Raw genomic sequence first — 19,161 nt, 5'->3', positions numbered from 1 at the left:
GGGGGGGGGGGGAAATCGGTGCAGTGCAGTGAAGGCTACGGGCCGCGTCGTCCAACCAGGAGCTTGAAAACCGGCCGCGTGCTTCGGCAAAAGAAATGTTCGTAAAACAATATGTGGGGCTATATATTTTTTGGTTCGTGTTGTTTTTGAAAGTGCGCAGGATCGTATACAGCAGGAAACACGAACAATAACGACAGAAACGACAGGCACACAAGGGATAAAGCGCGACTAGGAACTGTTTTTTCCATGCTACTTTGCCGCATGGGGCATGCGTTTCTAGCCTCTTTTGCGGGCCGATCCCTAAGACAGTACAGTAAAAATATTCAGGCAGTCAGAAGCTCCTGCTACTCGTCTCAAGCGATGGGTGACGGCATAGAGTCGTATCAATATTGATAGACGATAAACTGATCGATGGTGCACCGACGCACTTGTGCATCTGCTGAAGCCATAGGCAAGTCTTCTAACATCACTCCTTTGTTTTGTTTTATTGACTCGGTAACCTTTTTCTTTTTTTTTTTTGCAAATTGCTCGCAGAAAGGCCAGCTCACTGCGAGCCGCTAATTGGCTTGTGATCCTCACGCTAAGGTGCAACAGGTAAAGAACTGGCTTGACGGCGAGCAAATAGCTACCGCCTTTTCTTTCTTTTGTTTTTCTTCTCCCCTCCCCCCCCCCCTTTTTATTTTTATTGACAAATGCGACCCGTACGTTTCGCAGCGTCGCACAGATTTAGTGAGACGGGGGCTCATAGACGCGGAGGGGCGCTGGCATGACGTAAAATAAAGGCAGAGCCGATCGGCGATCGGGCGCGTCGAATTCTCGGTAATGCTATTTTGGAGCGAGCTCTCGGGGGGGGGGGGGGGGGGGGGCGCCAGTTGCGCAGAAGGGGAATCGTAAAAAGCCTTTACGCCTCGCTTCTATAGTGTAAGTTACCGCTCTACCAGCTGTAGTGCAGCGCCGTTCTCTACATTCCATTGTGGAGACGCGGACGGCTTGTTTCTTACTCCCTCCCTCATTTTATGTGACGTGTGAGAAAGACGCGCCGCACTCCGCACCGCTTATTCTGCAGCGCGGGGACGTACGTAGCTGAGCGCGCGGTCGCGGCGCTCCGTAACCCTTGCGGCACTAATGAGTCCCTGTTATAGACACGCAAGAAGGGGGATTGGCTAAGGCCACCGCCTTTTCATGCATTTTTTTTTCGCTCCCTGCCTCACACGTCGTTTAACGTTTCCGATCGAGACGCTGACAATGGCTCACGTCGACCCGCGAGTATAACAGAACAGAACGGTGCTCAAGTGAGGCGATCCACCGTGCGATCCTGCACATATTCTGCGGGTAGGTTAAACAAAGTCCGTCGATCGCTTCGAGTCGTTCTTGTCTATCTGTGTAGTCGCGCACCGTCAGGTTCATTCGACGGCTAAGGCACGTCTTTTTTTTTTTCGTTCACTCCCTGCCCTTCTGTGCCTCTTCGGCTTCTGCGAATCACGAGGTCGAGCCCTTCCTATACCTCCGTGGTGCCTCGCTAACGTTCGGTTATGTAAGCTCATCGAATAGAAACACCTTGGGCAGGTCTGTTGGGGCCCCAACAATGACCTCGAGTGAATGGCTTCTTGAGATAAATAGATTTAGATTTTTTTTTTTTTTTTCAGAGGCTGGAGGCGTGGGAGCGTATACACGAACGGTAAATATACGGGATGCACGGCGTGTTTAGGCGCTATTTTAAAACGTGTCTCGTACGCGGGTGACCTCTACAGGTGGCGTTATACTCGCGTATGGGATGGGGTGTTTGGGGTGCGCGCGCTTTGCTCCCGTTTCTGGCTTCGCTTCAGTCAAAGGCGAAGCTGAGAAAGTGAGCGCCGTGAAAAAGTAGCAGGGTTAACGTGCGATGCGTGACTGGAAATGTACCAACGATGTATAGCAGCAACGGTATTCTTAGCGCGCGCGTGCGTGTGCTCGCGAGGTCTTCGTCCACACCTCTCGCGACGCAAAGGTGGTCGGCAAAGCGAGTGTTGAAACAGCGTTGCAGCGTCTTACTACGCGGCCGCCGCATCGATATTTATAGCACGAAACACATTCATGTTTTTTCTTCTTCTCATTTGTCACGCTTATCCTTCTGTATAGCTGCATCCACTGCAGCGCGGGAACATTCACTGACGCAACGAATCCTTCGGAAACCCGCAAGCTGGGATGAAGTTCGTGAAAAAGAGCCACTCAGAACCAACTACGGGTTCGACTCGTCGATTTTAGTACGTCTTCGCGATGCCTGTTGCAAACCTCCGGTATTGCGCAGTTGGGGGTAGAGTGACAGGTGGAAGAGTGAGGATGTTGTGCAATTATGGCCGTGCTGCATGTTGCAATACTCGCCGTAGACGGTTTTATAGACATCGGACAGCGACCGTATGCATATAAGCCTCGTTCCAGAAGCCGGCGAGACAGAGACACCTTAGCGAAGACAGCATTGAAGTGAACAACGATGCAGGCTACGTCGCTGTTCAAACAAGGTTGGTGCCTGTACAGAACGTTCGGTAAACCGGATGGGTAGCCCTCCTGCGCGCAAGAAAACGTAGTCACGCCTTTTTATGCGTCTTATGGAAGCTACATTGCTGCGCCTTCTCGGAGCGAGGTGGTGTCAAGTCGCAGAGACGTCTTCCATGAGCGTGCTCCTTGAAGCAGGGTGGTAGCTGGCGCCACCACGCTCGTTCTCTCAACGGCGACATGCAACGGGCGTCACAAATAAAATCCGGACTGCCTTCAACACGGCGAACCTGATAGTTTTGGAACATGCAGAAGACAACTCGAGCGGCAGACGCTTTCGATGAACAGCAGACGCATTCGCTTTCTGTGGATGTTCCCTGTGTGCCCTTCGAGCGGCGTCACAGAGACGTAAGGAAGCGCGCTGCGTTTCTCTCTTGCGAAGCTTCGAAGAACGCCTGTCAGGCGGCATCGTTGGGATGCCTCGTCTAAGGTTTCTAGATAAAAGCCTTAGCCTCTTCCGCACGCAGACTGCGCTTCTTTCTTTTTCGTGTACTACGAGCACAGCGCTCGTCAAACACTTCTTCGGGCCTTCGCCTGCGCGTCGTACAATTTTTCTACGACCCCCGTCCCGTTCTCGTAAAATTCTGTGCAAATGTTTTTACGGACTGTATGTGTTCGGCAGCATCACGGGGCAGCACGCTAGCGCGCAACGCCCTCTGTGTACGCGCGAAAAACAAACGCCGCCCCCCTACTGTCTTATTTCCCCTTTGTCGTGTGTAATGACTCCTTAAGGAGGGGCCTGGCTTGTAGAAAGCGAGTTTTTGTGCAACCGCCGTCTTTCGTTTTTCTAGCCAGCCAAGAGAGAGGCAGCGATTGAACGCCTCACACGTTCTCTTTTATAACCTTGCCTCGTTAGCCATTTACGACCGCTAAGACCAATCGCTGTTCGGCGGCGTCTCAATCCCGAGCTCGTTCTTTGCATTTTTTGTTGTTTACCTTTACCCTTAGCACTCCCCCTACCCCGTCCTCATTTTCTTCCCCCCTTTGGGTCTTCTGCGCCTAACGACGCCGTAAACGAAAGTGGAAGGTTCTGTGTGCCTGCGAAGGGTTGGTGTGAAGGAGCTTGCGGAAGCAAGAGTTTGTTGGCGTTAGGGGGGGGGGGGGGGATGGGCGATGCAGGGTGGAATGAGGCGCACTCTGGCGTAAAAATAGAGTACTTGAGGAGACGGCGGGTTTGGGCACGGCTCGCTTGAGGCGTTGGAACGCGCCTGGAACGTCAAGCCCCTGCTGCCGCCAACGGACTGAGCAGGTCTATAGCTCCCGACAGTTTATCTACTGTTCTTACATTTCTTTCCTCTCTCTCTTTCTTTTTTTTGCGCTTGCGCGTGATTTTATTTTTCAATCTTGGGAGACGAGGGGGCTTCTCCATTTGCATGCGCAATTTATTAGCCCCGCAACACCGGCGACGCCTGACAGAGAAATGCCGTCTGGTAGCTGTGTCGTAAAGAGGGTCTGGAGTGTCGGAAAGTAGATTGCGGATGAAGCGGAAGGAAGAGAGGGGGTGGGGACGGGGGGCGCAGAGGGGAGACGTTCCAAAGACATGGCTTCGCCCATGGATCTCTTTAGACTGGTTCCCCTTTCTGTCGCTTTTCTGTCTTTTTTTTCCGTTAATGGATTCGGCTTGTCCGAAGTTCAGAATAGAACACTTGAATGCCTTAGTGTCGTACCTGGAGTGTTTTATGCACTCAGAAAAAGCGACATCTGGCGACTTCTGCTGCTACGCGTACCCTCCGTTGCGGTCTATGTTGGGTATCACTCATCTCTTTTTTACTTTTTTCGTTTCCAGTCTGCTTTCGGTCTCTTGTTGGCTTGCAGCTTGCAGAAGAGACGAGTGGCTTTTCGCACCTGCGCTGGCTGGCGCTGGCTCGTTTGCCGCCTGACGTTCCCGTCACCAGCCTAGCGAAGCCGAATGTGGCGCCGCCGCGCGTCGTGACACATAAGTTTTCGCAGGTTATGACAGACGGAAGCCCGCGCGCGGAATTGGTTTCACCCGCGTTCGAGCATTCTTGCGTCGTTTATTTTTCTTTCTTCTTTTTCTTCCCGGCTCCTGCGTTCTCCTTGCGTGCAGGGCGATCTGCTACGCTTGACGGGACAAGCCAGTTAGGTGCTCAGCAATCAATTCGGATCTAGCCAGGTAAAACATGAAGAAGGAACTCTGCCTCTCGCTGTGCGCACAGCAGTATACGGTAACGGTGCCTTTAGTTGAGCAGGTGCATTTTCAAAGGATAAAGCAATCCTGAGCGCCATGAAAGACGACGGACGACAAGACACGGAACGAGTACTTCAGCTGGCGTTTGCTGATCACACTGTGCAATCTTTCTAGACTGAAGACGTCGCGCTATATGCGCAACTATGCATCGTCGCGGAGTGTCAGTCACAGATGTCACGATCACTTTCAATGATTTCACGAAACAGCTGAAATCTCATAACGGCTGAGAGCCAACGAAGGACTACTTACGCTCTCGTCCCTCGTGCTTTGTAACCAAAACGCCTAACATATTTCCCTATATGCGCCAACACACCATGTCCAGTTACAATCAATGACTATGAGCAAGTGCAGTGGTGACGCGAGTTTAGTGCCTTATAATGTATTCAGTCAACCAGAGAGTGTAGGCGCTTGCGCTATAGTGTTCAGCATAGGGCGGGCGGCTCTCTGAGCGCCGACAGGTACGTTCGGGCATTGCACAATAGCGTTCCCGAGCAGCTGACACCTGCGTTCCCACTACAACGGCTCCTTATGGAAGAGAGTCCTTATGGAACAAAGTCTCGCTGCACTTTGCTTGTTCAGTGTTCCTTCATCTGTCCCGACTGCTTGTCATGCACCCACTGCTCGTTTTGTTAACGAAGCTCTACGAGTGCCTCGGTGAACGAACTCGCACACGCGCACGCCAGATGATTATGTACATGGCTTTGCTGTGGCTTCGCAAGCGCTCAGTCGGTCTTTCGTAACGTGCAGTTTGGTTAGCCTTCGAAGTAAAGGACGCTACCTTCGGTATTTGAAAAAGGAAGCGGCCTCGTTCTCCCGCCGTGGTGCCTCTCGCAGCACCTGTGGGGCTTCGGGGCGTTGAACAGTTGAGTTAATTTGATAATTAGCCAATTAATCAGTCAACCAAGCCTGCCTCGGCGTCTTGAGAAGCCGTCGTAAGCGGTTCGGCAGCTTCTTGCGGCTTCTGCAGGCAGGCCATGCCGGTTGTTTCTCTAAAGGTGCGCCTCCTGGTGGTATTTTTCTAGTGTTGCAAGTCTGTTTTCAGAGACGCTAACGCTCTTTGGTTCTTCTCGAATTCATTTCGTCGCTAAATAATATTGTGGTTTTGTAGCGGTACACACTTATGAACCTGCAGATCGAACTGATACATTGACTGTTTAAATAATTATGACACTGGGAATGGTGACTACCAAAGTGTTGCCGCGTTCTCCACAATGTTAACTTATTTGCATGAAAGGAAATGATGTGAGGTGAATGAATCGAACTGAGAGCTCTGTTCTCGTAAATTTTGTACTCGGATGTCTCTATTTTTTGTAGGACAAAGCGGGCCCAGTAAAACAATGCATTCTAGAGTTATGGCCACCGAAAATTATGCTAGCGTTTAGTGAGGTCATCTTGTCTCTGAAAACTACAAGATTACGATAGTACTGCGCACGGAACGCTTCGATAGTACTTTCGTGGGTTTTTTACTCATAGAAAAAATCCGCATCATTGCTGGTTGTTTGAACGTTTACGTTACGGGACGGTCGGTTAAAACCGTCGTCGCTTTCAATATTGCTGTGCAGGCTGCATATCTGTTACAGCAAGCTGCATTTCCTGTCCCACGAAATTTTCTGTTTATAGGGGCATGTAGTCTGTCGGACTATATCATGCGCTGCCATGCGAGAGCGTTTGTAACGGATGCGTTCATTTGTAGTATACATTTCAGTCCTGCTGTCTGCTGTCGTAAATCGTTGTTAAACATGATTTTTTGTTTTATTTTTATGGGTGACAGCCCGCGGAGTAAAAAGAAAAAAGAAAGAAAAAGTGTTCGACTGATTTGCACACCGCTCACTGTATTGTGCGCAAAAAGATGTCGACAAGTGGCTGCTAACACGTTTTCTCGCTTTACCTTTAGTCATTAGACAGTTTGAAGCATTTTGCGGTTTTACCATAGAGCCGTTTACGGAGCGCTGCAGACGAAGACGGGAACAGCGGCGCTTGTGCCGGCAGCTTGTGGCGATGAATTTAACCAATTTAACCAGTAATTTTCATTCTTACTTCTTTCTTTATTGGCCCGCGCGCAGCTGTGCGCTATCGCTAGGATCGGCCGCTCGGTGGGACAGACGATAAGAACTGAATGTAATCGTGCGAAGAGAATCCTTCCATAATACGGCCCCACAGCACGGATCTCTGCTGTTCATCGGTGTGGGCCTCGCAGTCAGATCGTGGTTCTGGCACGGAAAAACCCAAAATTCACTTCGCACTAAGCGGCGCATGTTTACGTGCGACGCTATGTGCCGTCACCGTACGTGCGTGTCCGCCTGTGGTGTCGGCGTTCACGAGTAAACTTCCGCGCGGGCGTCATCAATTGCTCGCGCCGCTGTCGCTTTGTCACCGCGCCGCGGACTCTTCAAAAGCGTTGTGTTGCGCGTGCGCCGGCGCTGACAAATTTTGGTCGAGTCGGCGGCATCGGGCGCGACAGCGCAGGTGCGCTGCCGCCGGTCAGGTCAGCGCGCATAAACCCCGCAGCCGTCCGCGGAGACTCCCGAACACACACGTGCGTGTATACTCTCATTTGCCGACTGCGGCCATCAAAAAGCGGTGCGTATTCATCTCTTTCTTTCTCCTTCTTTCTACTTTCGCCGCGGCTAAATTGATATTCCCCGTCGGTCGTCGGCAGGCACGATACGTGACACGCATTGTTTTCCAGCGCGAGGGTCGCCGGACGAACGCATCCGTTCGGCCGGCTTTTGCAGTTCCGTGCAGCACGGCGAAGACCTACGCGCTGCCGCTACATCGCTGGAGAATTAAAGCAAAATGTCCGTACTTGTACTATGTGTGTGTGTGTTTTGACGATACAGAATTTCTAAATTGCGCCAGTGGCAGATAGCCTGATCGGAGAAGGAAAAAAAAAACATCATTCAAGTCCTGTACAAGGTGTTGCCAACTGCCTTGTTAATCCCATGTTGGATACATAGTCCCATGTTGATAGGGCTAGGAGGTCAAACCTCCTAGCCCTATCAGGGGCGTACTGGACACCCAGGACTTGACGGATGTGATAGTGGGATTTAATCATTCCTGAAAACCGATTTTACCATCGGTTTTCGTCTCTCCCCCTTCTAAAAGGGGGAGAGACAAGTCAGCCTACGACCACCAGTGAAACAGGTAATGGAGAGCTGCTGTGCATGCTGTTGACACGCCGGCTGACACACGGGCGTTGACACGTGATTGACAGACGGCAGGGTCCCTGGCCTTGTGCACAGCACTCCTTTTTTCTTAATTCGACACGCTAACACACCTTCGCTCGTTGCCGCACCCACCCACCTTGCGCCCTCTTCCCTTTAGAAAAACCCCACCGATGTATACTGTGGCGAGGAAAGCATATGTCGCCTTGAAGAAGACAAGTTGAAGAAGACAAGTCCACTTGTCGAAACGTTGGCTCCTGCTTTTACCTTGTTCTTGCTCATCTACTTAGAGGACAATAATATACAGGGTGTTTCAGCGAACACTTTCAAATTTTTTTAAAGGTTGTCTGTGGCAGATAGCTCAATTCTAGTTGATGAGGCGGTCTGCTCGAAGCGGCGGACACTACTTGCACAAAATATTGAAATGCGAAATTGACTAATTACCAAGAATTCACTAATGAAGCTTATAGCTAATTATCTTATGACTCATATTGCAATTTACAAATTCTAGCAGTGGACTCCGCAAGGCGGATCCACTTGCAACGAATTCTCAGGACGACACCAGTTTCGAGACATAAATACCCAAACTTTGCGGAGAAATGCATTGGCGTTCCAGTTACTTGTGTGCTTCAGTGCGTGAAACGACGTTTTGTTAACAAATTGCCTGTAACGCCAGTGCATGTAACGCCAATGTAACGCAGCGCAGTCCGGCCTCTCAAACTCTTCGTTCTCCTCGTCTTCTTTCTTTTGTACTTGCTTTTCGTATCCGTTACAATATGTTTTTGCTGCATCGTTTTGCACGCTAAAAGCTCGAAACTCCCATCAAGGCAAATGCAGCTTAGTAGTTAGCCAGGAATACGATTTTCGCGCCTTTCGTAACAAAAATGAACCACAAATGACGTTATTAACGGATATGGCGTCACAATATTTTTTTTTTTGTTCCGCTGGAACTGTTCCCTCGACACGCAGATGGCTCTAAGCCCCGTGAACCGCCGATTAACCTCCCTGTTTCGAACGTATGGGCTTCCGTGCAAAGCATCGCTACCAGTCACCTTGGAGCGTGTACGACGGCTCACGTGAACAGCGAAGCGCTTATGCATATACTGCATCTGCGCCAGAGGCGGGATTCTCTCTCTCTCCTTTTTTTTTTCCATCGATCGTAGCGTGGGTATTGTTGACTCTCGCGACACTGCAGTCGCCGCAGGTAGCTCAGCTACTTTAAAGTTGGAACTGGCGATAAGACCGCGGTCGATTTTCGTCCGTTTTGCCTTCAATGCGTATGCAATCGCGACTAAGTGCGTGGAGTTGAGGATCGCCTAACGCTGGCCTTACTAGCCACATGTGGTCGTAGGAGGTCGTTCCACCCCACTATTGCTAAACTATGTTGCCAAAAAGAGCGACCGTGAATGACCCACTGGCGACGAACTGCCTGCATGGACTCATGTTTGCTATTATTGAAGTCTTTCTTATTTGCGGATCGTCTGACCGTGGCGTGTATGGTCGGTTAGTTCGTGGTCAATTACACGGTAAGCTACAAATCGGCCTATACAGAAAGCAAGCAAAACAACAGCTGCACATGTAATAAGTCAATCCACAAATCAGTAACAATTACCAGAAAGAAAACAAATCAAACATCAATACAAACTGCAATCATCACGTGTTTCTTTGTCATATAACGCAACACTCCTTACGTGAACAGTAATGGGAAAGAAACAATCATAACCTGCAGTAAGTGAACGCAGATAAAGCTCATAATTCGCAGTTCGGTTACATTTCGATTACAAACACTTTTAGGTGGAGATTCGAAATACATTACGCGATGTGTAGCACGAACGGTGTGTACGCAAGACGACGCGGCGTTTCTCGGTCTCTTCTCTTTCGTCTGGCCTGCCGCGCTCGCGGTTTAGGTCGTGTATTAATTTGAAATTAAACCCTAAGGACAACGATATTTATGAGACACGCCGTACTGGGGAGACTCCGGATTCATTTCGACCGTGTGGGGTTCTTTAACGCGCACGTAAAATCTACGTATACACGAACGTGCTAGCTAGCATTACGCGCCCATAGAAATGCGGCTAGAGCGGCCGGGATTGAACCCGCGACCTCGGCTTAGCAGCACTTGACCAGTTAGGGCTACTTGACCAGTATACAGCAGCGGGTACATCATGTATTTAATGCCAAATAGCCCGTCAGCATTTTGCTTTAGAACTCGCAATGCTTATGTTAGGTTAGGCTAGCTATAGCTTAATTTGTAGATCTCGATCTTTCGCACTTGACGGAAACTGAGGCCGTGTTTCTTGGGCGCGCTTTTTTTCACCCAAACACGTGGGCCCCTTCTTTCGCGAACGCTCCCTTTTGCGGGACCTCCCGTTCTGTAGCCTGCCGCCGCCCCGTCTTGCTTTTTTTTTTTTTTTCATTGGCGCTGCCGCGTGAATTGTACAGCCGCACCTGCTCTGTCGCATGAACTATATAGCTGTGTTTCTGTTCTCTTTAGTTGTCGTTTCCTCTGTTTGCCCTCCGGTGTTTCTCGGCGCACACCTTCTGCACCTGCGAGTTCCCTTGTTATGTTTTGTTTGCGTACATGTGTGCACCAGTTGCGTGCAGCGTGGCCCAACCGAAGTACGTGTACAATGTTGAGGCACGTGCAAAAGTTACAGGCCCCTTTAGCACTATTTTTTTTTCATGCTGCGACTTGGCATCGCTTGACGAAACAGTAACCTTTAATTCTAGCTTAAGGTGCACTCATATGCCCGAAGGAGAATCTCAAGTAGAAACGGCATATTTGCTACCTGATATAAGAAATCGAGTTCGAACCTGGAAAACGGGGACTATGTTTTGCACACGAGTGCACATACGTGTCTTCCTAGTAGGAAGTCGCAAATAGCTGTTTTTCATCTTCTAAACGTGTCTGTTGCCGACCAGGTGGTGAACGTGACAATCGGAGCCATCTAGACGCGGAGAAATCGAGAAAGCGAACCAGCCCTGTGACAGTTCGTCCGGCTTTGCTGTATCGAGAATATTGCTTTTTCGGACGAAGCCTACACCCGCCACCGAACGTTAAAGAGACATCTAGAGCGTCTAAAATAACCGCGCGCTCCGCGTTGGAAGCAAGTCGCACTAAGCTTGCACCATCCAAGGCTTCAAAACCTGACATCTTCAGCCCCTTCGGCAGGAGAAGGAAAAAGGCCCTTTAAGTTCGGGTTAAGAGTGATGATGGCTCTACATCCACTGTATACGGCAGCACATATATATTCGCTCATAGGGGCGCCCGTTTCGTCTTATTTTAACGCGTTCCGACCCGCGCTTCTTCAGCAGGCTTTCGTGTGACCCTTCGCGCATGTTGCGCAAGTGCCCCCTCTTTTTTTTTTTGTCTTTTTTGCCTGACTACTATGAGAAGCGCTTGTACGTCGCAGTATAAGCTACGAGGGGGTACCGCCTGAGGCCCTCGCCGTATCTCGAGCCTGCTCATTCTCGCCCGTCTTCCACTCTAACAGACGCCGCTGCTTTGCAGAGCAGGAGTGAATGTTCCCATTTTTGGGGGCCCCCCCTAAACTGCGGTGCGACGTACTGCTTCGCTGCTGCGATGAAGCTTACGCTAGACTGTGTTGTCCCGCCTGGTTTTTCACCACTCGCTTAACAGCGACGCCGAACGCTGTTGTGGCAACGTCTGTTCCAACGCTCAGTGAAAGAAGGTGTAGCGAGTAGACTTTCCAGAACATCCTAAGACAGCATTTATTTGCTCGGTTTCTTGAATTGATTGATCTACCTGGCCTCAGCGAGCGGTGCATGCCCAGAACGGCGTGTTACGAGGAAGTTCGATGGCATGGTGGTTGTACGTACGTCATCGCATGGCGATGTACGAAACCGCTCCACGCCAAGATACCACAATAGTCTCAACGCCTCCAAAGTGTAAGCATGCGGCCACTGCAAAAGAGGTCTCGGCGCGCTAATAACGTGCCACCGAACAGCCGCAGAACATCTTGGTCGAGTATCACCAGCCGACTGTCTGTGACAACAAGCTGGAAATGATTACACCAGAGAAGGGGGAGTTGAAGCTGAGATGAAGAAGAGACATACTTCTGCAGCCCTGATGGGACTCAGATGTCTGTGGGGAGAGGGAAGTGTGAAGAGGACAGGAGTGCTGAGTGCTTGCGGAGAGGCCCTGACACCCGAGAAGAAATAACCGGAAAACGACATCTCGGGGTGAGACGCGCTCAAGGAGACATGTTGGGCTCTGCCGGTGCAGCGACGCACGAGTTGGACCGTGGCAGTAGCGGGGCCACTCTTCTGATGAACCTGATATAAAACTCAGGACTTTGGCAACATCAGTTGTTCGGTGAATATGCGAGAGGGCGTCATGTCGGCGAATTACTTACCAGTCGAAAACATCGTTCCAGTGTCTTCGGGGTCATTCATCAGTGTGAGCGCCCTGACCGCAGTAAATCCGTATTGTAGTCATATCGAAACTTTCCGCGTTGCCGCATCTCTTGGAAGCGGCGGCGCTTTTACACTGAGGTGATTGTCGATTAAGGTGAAAAAAAAAAAGTCAATGTTAAAAACTACGTCACGGACGTTTGTGTGGTGACTCTCGCTATGGAAAACCAGGCAGTGTTCGTTCGGCACACAAGGTCGTGCACTTCCCATACAGAAGTCAAAGATGACTGCTTGGGAATTTCGAGCACGAAGCAAGGGGCAAAGATTAGATAGATAGATATAGATAGATATAGATAGATAGATAGATAGATAGATAGATAGATAGATAGATAGATAGATAGATAGATAGATAGATAGATAGATAGATAGATAGAGATCATAAGGCAAAGGCAGGGCCGGTTAACCAGGCTGAGCCCGGTAGGCTACCCCGCACTGTATGCAGGGGCAAGGAACTTGATACAGCAGCCCAAGGCCAGCCATGGCTGCAAGTCTCTCGACGTCACGTAGAAGCAGCATCGCTTAAGTGCGTGCCTGACCTTTTCGAGCGCGCTAAGTGCGCGGTCATATACCCGGAATAGTGGGCGAAATTTAAGAGGGAAAGACTAAAAGGAAAACGGCGGTGTAAGGTCAAGTTTAAGGGAAGCAGGTTGCCGGAAATTTAGCGACGCCGCGGGCAACAGGTGGACACGTTTTAGTTCTCAATCACCACCACACTTCTCCCTCTCTTCGGCCTACCGACCCGTGGTGCCTTTTCGGCTCGAGTTGGCGAGGGACACGTGTTAACACTTGCACCAGCTGCAGCCTCGCGGAATGTCGCAACAGCGCCACTTGGAGCGTCGAGTGAGCGAGAAAGTGCGAGAGTTTATATACGCCTGCGCTTAACGACCGCCGCGTTTTCTGCCGCCACGCCAAGCGACGCGGAAACGGCCGGCTGCTCCACCTCTCGCGCGGTCCGGAAGGTTCTGTGGTGGGCCTAGCCGTGCCCGTGCTAAGTGGTAGAAAGAGATATATATGTGCCTGTATATGGCGGCGCCCGCCGTATGTTATGCCCGCCGAAAATGCACGGGCGCGGAACCACGGTGCATTCGAGAACGGAAGAAGATCCTATAGGAGCTCGCGATGAACGACGTCGACGTTCCGAGAAACTTTCACGCGGAGGACGGGGGAAGGAGAGTGCATGGACCTCTCCGTGTTTTGGCGTCTTTCTTAACTTGGCTGCGCGCGGTATGCAGGCGAGTGCAGCCACCGTTGACGAGGAACACCGCGGCTGCCCCGTCGCCCCGCTGTTGCGCTATTCTGGTGGCCTCTGACGAAACGCTTGCTGCGATATCGGGGTTACCGTTGCCTCCGGGATTAAGCGTTGCGCGTGCCGATCTCGGAGGCCGTGCTGATATTGATTGTGCGTGCTCCGAAGGGGCACCCAGGGAACTATTTCCTGATTCAGCGGGGCTTATTGGCTTTTTACAAGGCCGTGACGCACGAAGAATAAGGAGACTTTTATGGTCGCACTGCTCGCGTATATTCCGCAGCGCTGCCTGCTAAATATGAAACTGAGGAACAGAGTATATGCGGATACTGTCCAACGATAATGCACGTCAGACATACGTGCTCGCGGTAGACCTCCCCCGAGCTCTTCTCACTCGATGCGGGCCCGTCGCCCCGTTTGACTCGAGTCTTTAGGAGAGAAGGCAGACGGCAGCTGGCCGTCGCTGACTCCGTTGCGGTGTCTTTTTGACGCTGGCCTCCGAGGGTTTCTTTTTACTGCTGGCGCCTACACGTCGCGGTTGGTCACGGAGCGTTTACGACTGTCTTTGCCTGGTTTTCTTCTCCGGCGCGAAGGCGATTACCGCCTGTTACTAATACTGTTACAGAGTTACACGCTTGCTCATTTTACTATTATTATTAGTAGTATTTACACATGGTTTATGACATGTTCTCTTAATGTTGGGAGCCCGACGTCGTGTTGTCTGGAACCAGCCGCAGTGGATCGCTGTCTGGAAGAATCCGCTTTCGAGCACCGGGTCGGGGGTTTGATTTTCGGCCGCATAGCTATGCAGGCAGGACGCGAGGACGATTGTGTAATATTATTTAGGCGCATGTTGAATAACAAGCGCAGCTGGTCAAAATTAACATGAGGCCTTCTGTAGAACAGCAGTCATCGCATGACCCGTTTTTGCAACTCTGAGGAGTAAGACAACGAATCATGTGCGCTGTTCCGATTCGACTGCTAGGTTTGCTGTTTTAATCAGTTAGCACGGGCGTAGCCGATGTGCTACTCGAGATCAAGAGCAAGAAATTGAGTTGGGCAGGCCACGTAAAGCGTAGGACACATAACTGGAAGCCTATAAGCTACAGAATGATGACAATGGAAGGGAAACGCAGTCGAGGAGGGCAGTGAATCATTGTTCATTAATATCATAAGCATCAGTAGTAGTAGTAGTAGTAGTAGTAGTAGTAGTAGTAGTAGTAGTAGTAGTAGTAGTAGTAGTAGTAGTAGTAGCAGCAGCTCACCTCCCCCCCTCCCCCCCCCCCCCCCCCCGTCCCAGAAAATAAAACGTTACCAAAAATATGATCGATAACGAATCAGCGGTAAACGCTAAATCTCCTTTCCGTTTTCTTTTTTTAGTTGTATGCATAAAAACGTAGGTCACAAGTAATTTTCCCTGTGCGAAAGCTCTCCAATATCTCCGAGAAACTGTTAATGAACATTGCACGACAGGCGCGTTTTGCTGCCAAAAGCGTAAGTTTCCATGTAGGACCACCTATACCCTTGGTACGCTTGCCGCGGTCTTTTTCTCATCCGCCAAGTCTCGCTCTCTCTCTCTCTCTCTCTCGCTTTTTTTTTATTTCTTGGTTGGCACAAGTGAGCGCTGGGAGAAATAAACGATCGCTCTCTAAGTGCACCTTCCAGTTTGTATGGGCTGCATCGGTCAGTCGGGCTGAGAGCGCGCAATCAACGAACCGTTCCACGCGACTGACTTACGACGTGAAACATTCTTCTTATTTTCCTAGCCTGATCCTGGCCATCGGTCGCGTCAGTTTCCCAATGCCCACGCTCCTTTTTTCCGCGTAGCCCTGTTAACTGATGTGCAGCGATCAGCACTTTCGTCGACATCATACGTCCTCTCCACTGTCGTTTTTTTTTTTCTCGTTTTTTTTTTTCTAAATATTCCGTCTCGCGAATTCCTTGCGGTGCCGCAGAAGCTACACAAAGTACCGTCAGCCAACCAGAAAAGAGTGCAAGAAGGACTCCTCCGATTGGAGAGCTTAAGTTGTCTGTACACGTATAATCGCTATTTGCGGAATACCGCATTACCGGAGAACACCTACGTGGTGGAAAGTGGAAAGTGGTGCCTTCTTGTAACGCAGACATTAGCCGCGTTTGCATGAATGCAAACCTAGCGACATGACATAGTACTCTCGAGTACGTCGCACATATGCAGGGTTCTACTAGTAAATGTTCCTTGTCGTGTTTCATTCCGTGAGCATTGCACGCCACGCACGCACGCACGCATGTGTGCGGAAGTGCAGCATACTTCCTCACTACTTCTGGGCACTCCGCCAAGCGCATGTGCCTTATTGAACTAACTGAAATTTCTCGAATTGGCTCAGAAAATTCGTAGAATAAGACTTACACAAACTGCAGACATGATAGCTTCGGATTGTAAATCGGATATATCAGAAAACATAATCATGTTACCCAGAAACTCAGACGACAAAGCCCTTTTCCAGCTTCTGTTTGAAGTCTGTATGAGTGGCCGCGACCGCTAGGTGGCGGTACTGTTTTTGGGTGCGCGCGAGCCCACGAAAAATCCCGACCAACTAGAGGCTAATAGCTTCGCCGTAAAATAAGAAAGGAAGGAGAAGCGGGGAAAGGAAGTGTGGAGCGAGGGCTACGTCCTAAATTACTGGGCGTCCCGCATGGGAATTGTACAGACCCTGTCTGTCTTCCATCTCTTGCTTCTGTTGTCGCAGTTCGCTTTTGTCGCGACCCTATTTGTTTTGCTCCCGTACCTTCGTTTTGCTCTTGTCCCATCTGCTCTCGCGTGGGAGGTCCGTTGGAGACGCGCCAATTCCGTGCCAGAGACAAAACCGCTGCACCCGCCGTATTGCGGGGTAAGCCTTTCTCCAGGGGCACTCCGGTGCTACAGCGGCGGCGGAATCGACGGCCTTGGCACAATCGATCGCGCCCCGTCGCAATCGTAACCGGAGCAGCGGGCAAGAGCGGCTGGACGCGATTTTCGAATTAAGACGGAACGATTTTTCTTTGCCCGTTGTTAGCTTTAGCTACGCTTGAGTTTGTTAGATGCACTTTCTATTTCTCACTACTTTCTTTTTTTTTTTTCGCGCACTCCTGCGACAGTTTTACAGCTACTTCAATCCGTTCCTTGTGTCTGTGTCACTATGTCGTATCTCCTGATTTATAGTTTCTCTTTTCGGCCTGTGCCAAATCGTCTTGAAGGTCACTTTGCTCCCGAAACGAAGAAACCCAAATGGTTGGGGATAGCCAAGGTCGTGCGTCTGTCGAAGCTGTTGGTATTGGACTGGCCGGTGTCATTTAGGATTCGGGTAGTAAGACACGATGCAGTCTACACGAATGTATGAATATACAAATAGAACACGCCGTCTGTCCTTGTACAGATGTTATCGTTCTGAGTATAGCCGCGACTTCTACATCGCGCGCCGGCTTGGATTGCGGCCTGGATTTGATATGGAAGCCGACACACCCGTCCTCGCAACTAGTACTGCGGATCGGTGGCCTCTCTTGACTACTGGCTGACGACCAAGGATCCATCAGGCGGGGTTTTAATAAGCGAGCGTGTCTGTTACACCGTTATCTGCAGTCCCAACCATTCGGCGAACGCAGTAGTGACGGGTGGTCTGTCTGGCCGTTTAGAAATGCGACTCGCGTAATCTTTCGCGCGAGAGAACGAGTCCGGAGCCCGTTGCAAATTTTCTTTTGGCGTTGGCCGAAGGTTGTCTGGCTCAGTGGCAATATCTGCGTGGCAGCTCTGGAGATAAGTTGTATTGCTGCCTGTCTATCCTTTATTTATTTTTATTTTCCTTTTTTGTAGTTGTACTGTTTGGGTAGGCGACCACGTTATAATTCACAGATTGATTGATCGGTATGAGTACGACATATGCAGACGCTAATCTCATGGGTTGCGTATGAGGGAGATTACGTGCTTTGGTCGTCGCTACATCATGCTTTTTTTTTTCTTAGCGTATTCATATCGCAGCGGGGTTCTCCGTTCTGCAATAAGGCTGATGTACAAATATATCAACCATTTTTGTACATTTAGGGACTTACGTGGGCTACTTCGTTCCGGTGGAATGGATTACTGTCCTATAGCTGATGGACTGTGGTTTCTGTGGTTGCGCCCATAAAAGCAGTCTTTGTGTTGCTTGTAACGTGTTCGTGTGTGTATAGTGCTCGTTGATATGTTGTTCTTGCTTTTACTCTTATTTTTTGCCTGAGTAACTAATATGGGATTGTGGAAAGCCATATCTAACGAACACATTCTCATTATATATATGTGTGGGTGGGGGGGAGGAGGGGGGGGAGGGCGTTTAACCTTGTCACACAAAGCATAACGCCATAGCGGGTGACTCCGAGTTAATTTCGCGCATACGGGGTTTCCTTAGCGATTGGCTCCGTCATGCTTGTGAATGCGGTTGCTACGTCACGCCTATCGACTTTGCTCCTTCTTAGGTGCTTGCGCAGTTCATTCACTTTCACAGTGCCACTGCACAATGTGTCGTCACAGTTAGCTGCCACCACCATCATCGCATTGTCGGTTAAATTTAGTGCGTTGTTTCTAGCGGCCAAATCTGAAAACTCCAGGGGTGCATTCCCTTGCTGGTAACCGCAACGGTACAAATGCTTTCTGAAACATTCCGAAACTATACCGAGCTGCGTTGTTTTGTTTCCGTGTTCACCTGCACTTGTAACGGTGTTTTAATTCGGTCTCCGAAGCGTACATTCCGGTCCGCGCCATGCTTACAAACTCAATTCGGAGCGATTACACGTCGCACCCCAGTGCATTTATGCGTAGAAGTCGTTCTGAGCAGTTATTTACTGCTTAACAAACGAGTTGAAAGTTAGCCCGTGTCCTCGTTTTGTTTTTTCTTTCTCAGTCTTCGTCTTTTATAAGCGGTCAACGTGACATGCAGTAAACACCAGCTAGGTCAAATTCGATCAAGTTATTCTGAAGTTATTTCCTGTTCGCGTTCCAAGTTAGGCTGATGGTGCAGTCGTGACCGATATGAAAGGGAACAGCCATTTTTTTGTTTTTCTTTTAAACGGCGATAACTCGTGATGCATCCTTCAAATTTAGTAACTTGATATACAAGCATATACAGTTTTCCTGTTTAACATTTAGTCTCATCGCACAGTTTCGTGAAGGACATGTGTGTTTAGCTCCCCCGGGTGCTTGAACAAAATTTTGCTGTTACCTTTCTTATTGTTGACGACTATACGTTCTTTGCCCCGCTGAGTTTTTCTGTGAGCACTCAAACGCGGCGGCATGAAATCTGTGCTCTTATTGTTGCTGGGCTTTGCCGAACAGCGAGGATGCGTGCGACTTCGATATTTATTTATTTTTTTTTTGCCTGCCGATCTGTCCTGACCGGGACCTTGTTTCTTAACTTCCAGGGCCCGACGGCCCCGTGCGGGCGCTGCCAGCCGACCTAGGTGAGGCTGCTTCAGCGTACCGTAGGACCCGCGCCAACGTATGCTGCACTGGGAACAGCTTCTTTCGTAAGTTCGCAAACTCCGCTCCTGTTCCGTTTTATTTGTCTTTCTTTCTTTCTCGCTGATAG

At 50.0% G+C, this 19,161-nt stretch overlaps 2 protein-coding genes across 4 annotated transcripts in view; one reads left to right on the top strand and one right to left on the bottom strand.

Moving 5' to 3' along the window:
• Nucleotides 1-19,161, top strand: part of LOC126539142 (uncharacterized) — a 232,823-nt gene that overhangs the window by 20,590 nt on the left and 193,072 nt on the right. Inside the window, exon 2 of one of the 2 annotated variants that reach the window (XM_072285451.1) lies at nt 18,995-19,099. The gene's annotated coding sequence lies outside the window, so the exon portion shown is untranslated. Of the gene's footprint in view, nt 1-18,451; nt 19,100-19,161 lie in introns of those variants that run through there. The other variant, XM_072285452.1, reaches the window with a different exon arrangement.
• Nucleotides 1-19,161, bottom strand: part of LOC126539143 (uncharacterized) — a 127,442-nt gene that overhangs the window by 31,374 nt on the left and 76,907 nt on the right. The window lies entirely within an intron of this gene.

This window comes from Dermacentor andersoni, chromosome 11 (genome assembly GCF_023375885.2).
Source record: "Dermacentor andersoni chromosome 11, qqDerAnde1_hic_scaffold, whole genome shotgun sequence".
In the NCBI taxonomy this organism is placed as follows: Eukaryota; Metazoa; Arthropoda; class Arachnida; order Ixodida; family Ixodidae; genus Dermacentor; species Dermacentor andersoni.
This window is presented reverse-complemented; position numbering and strand designations above follow the sequence as displayed.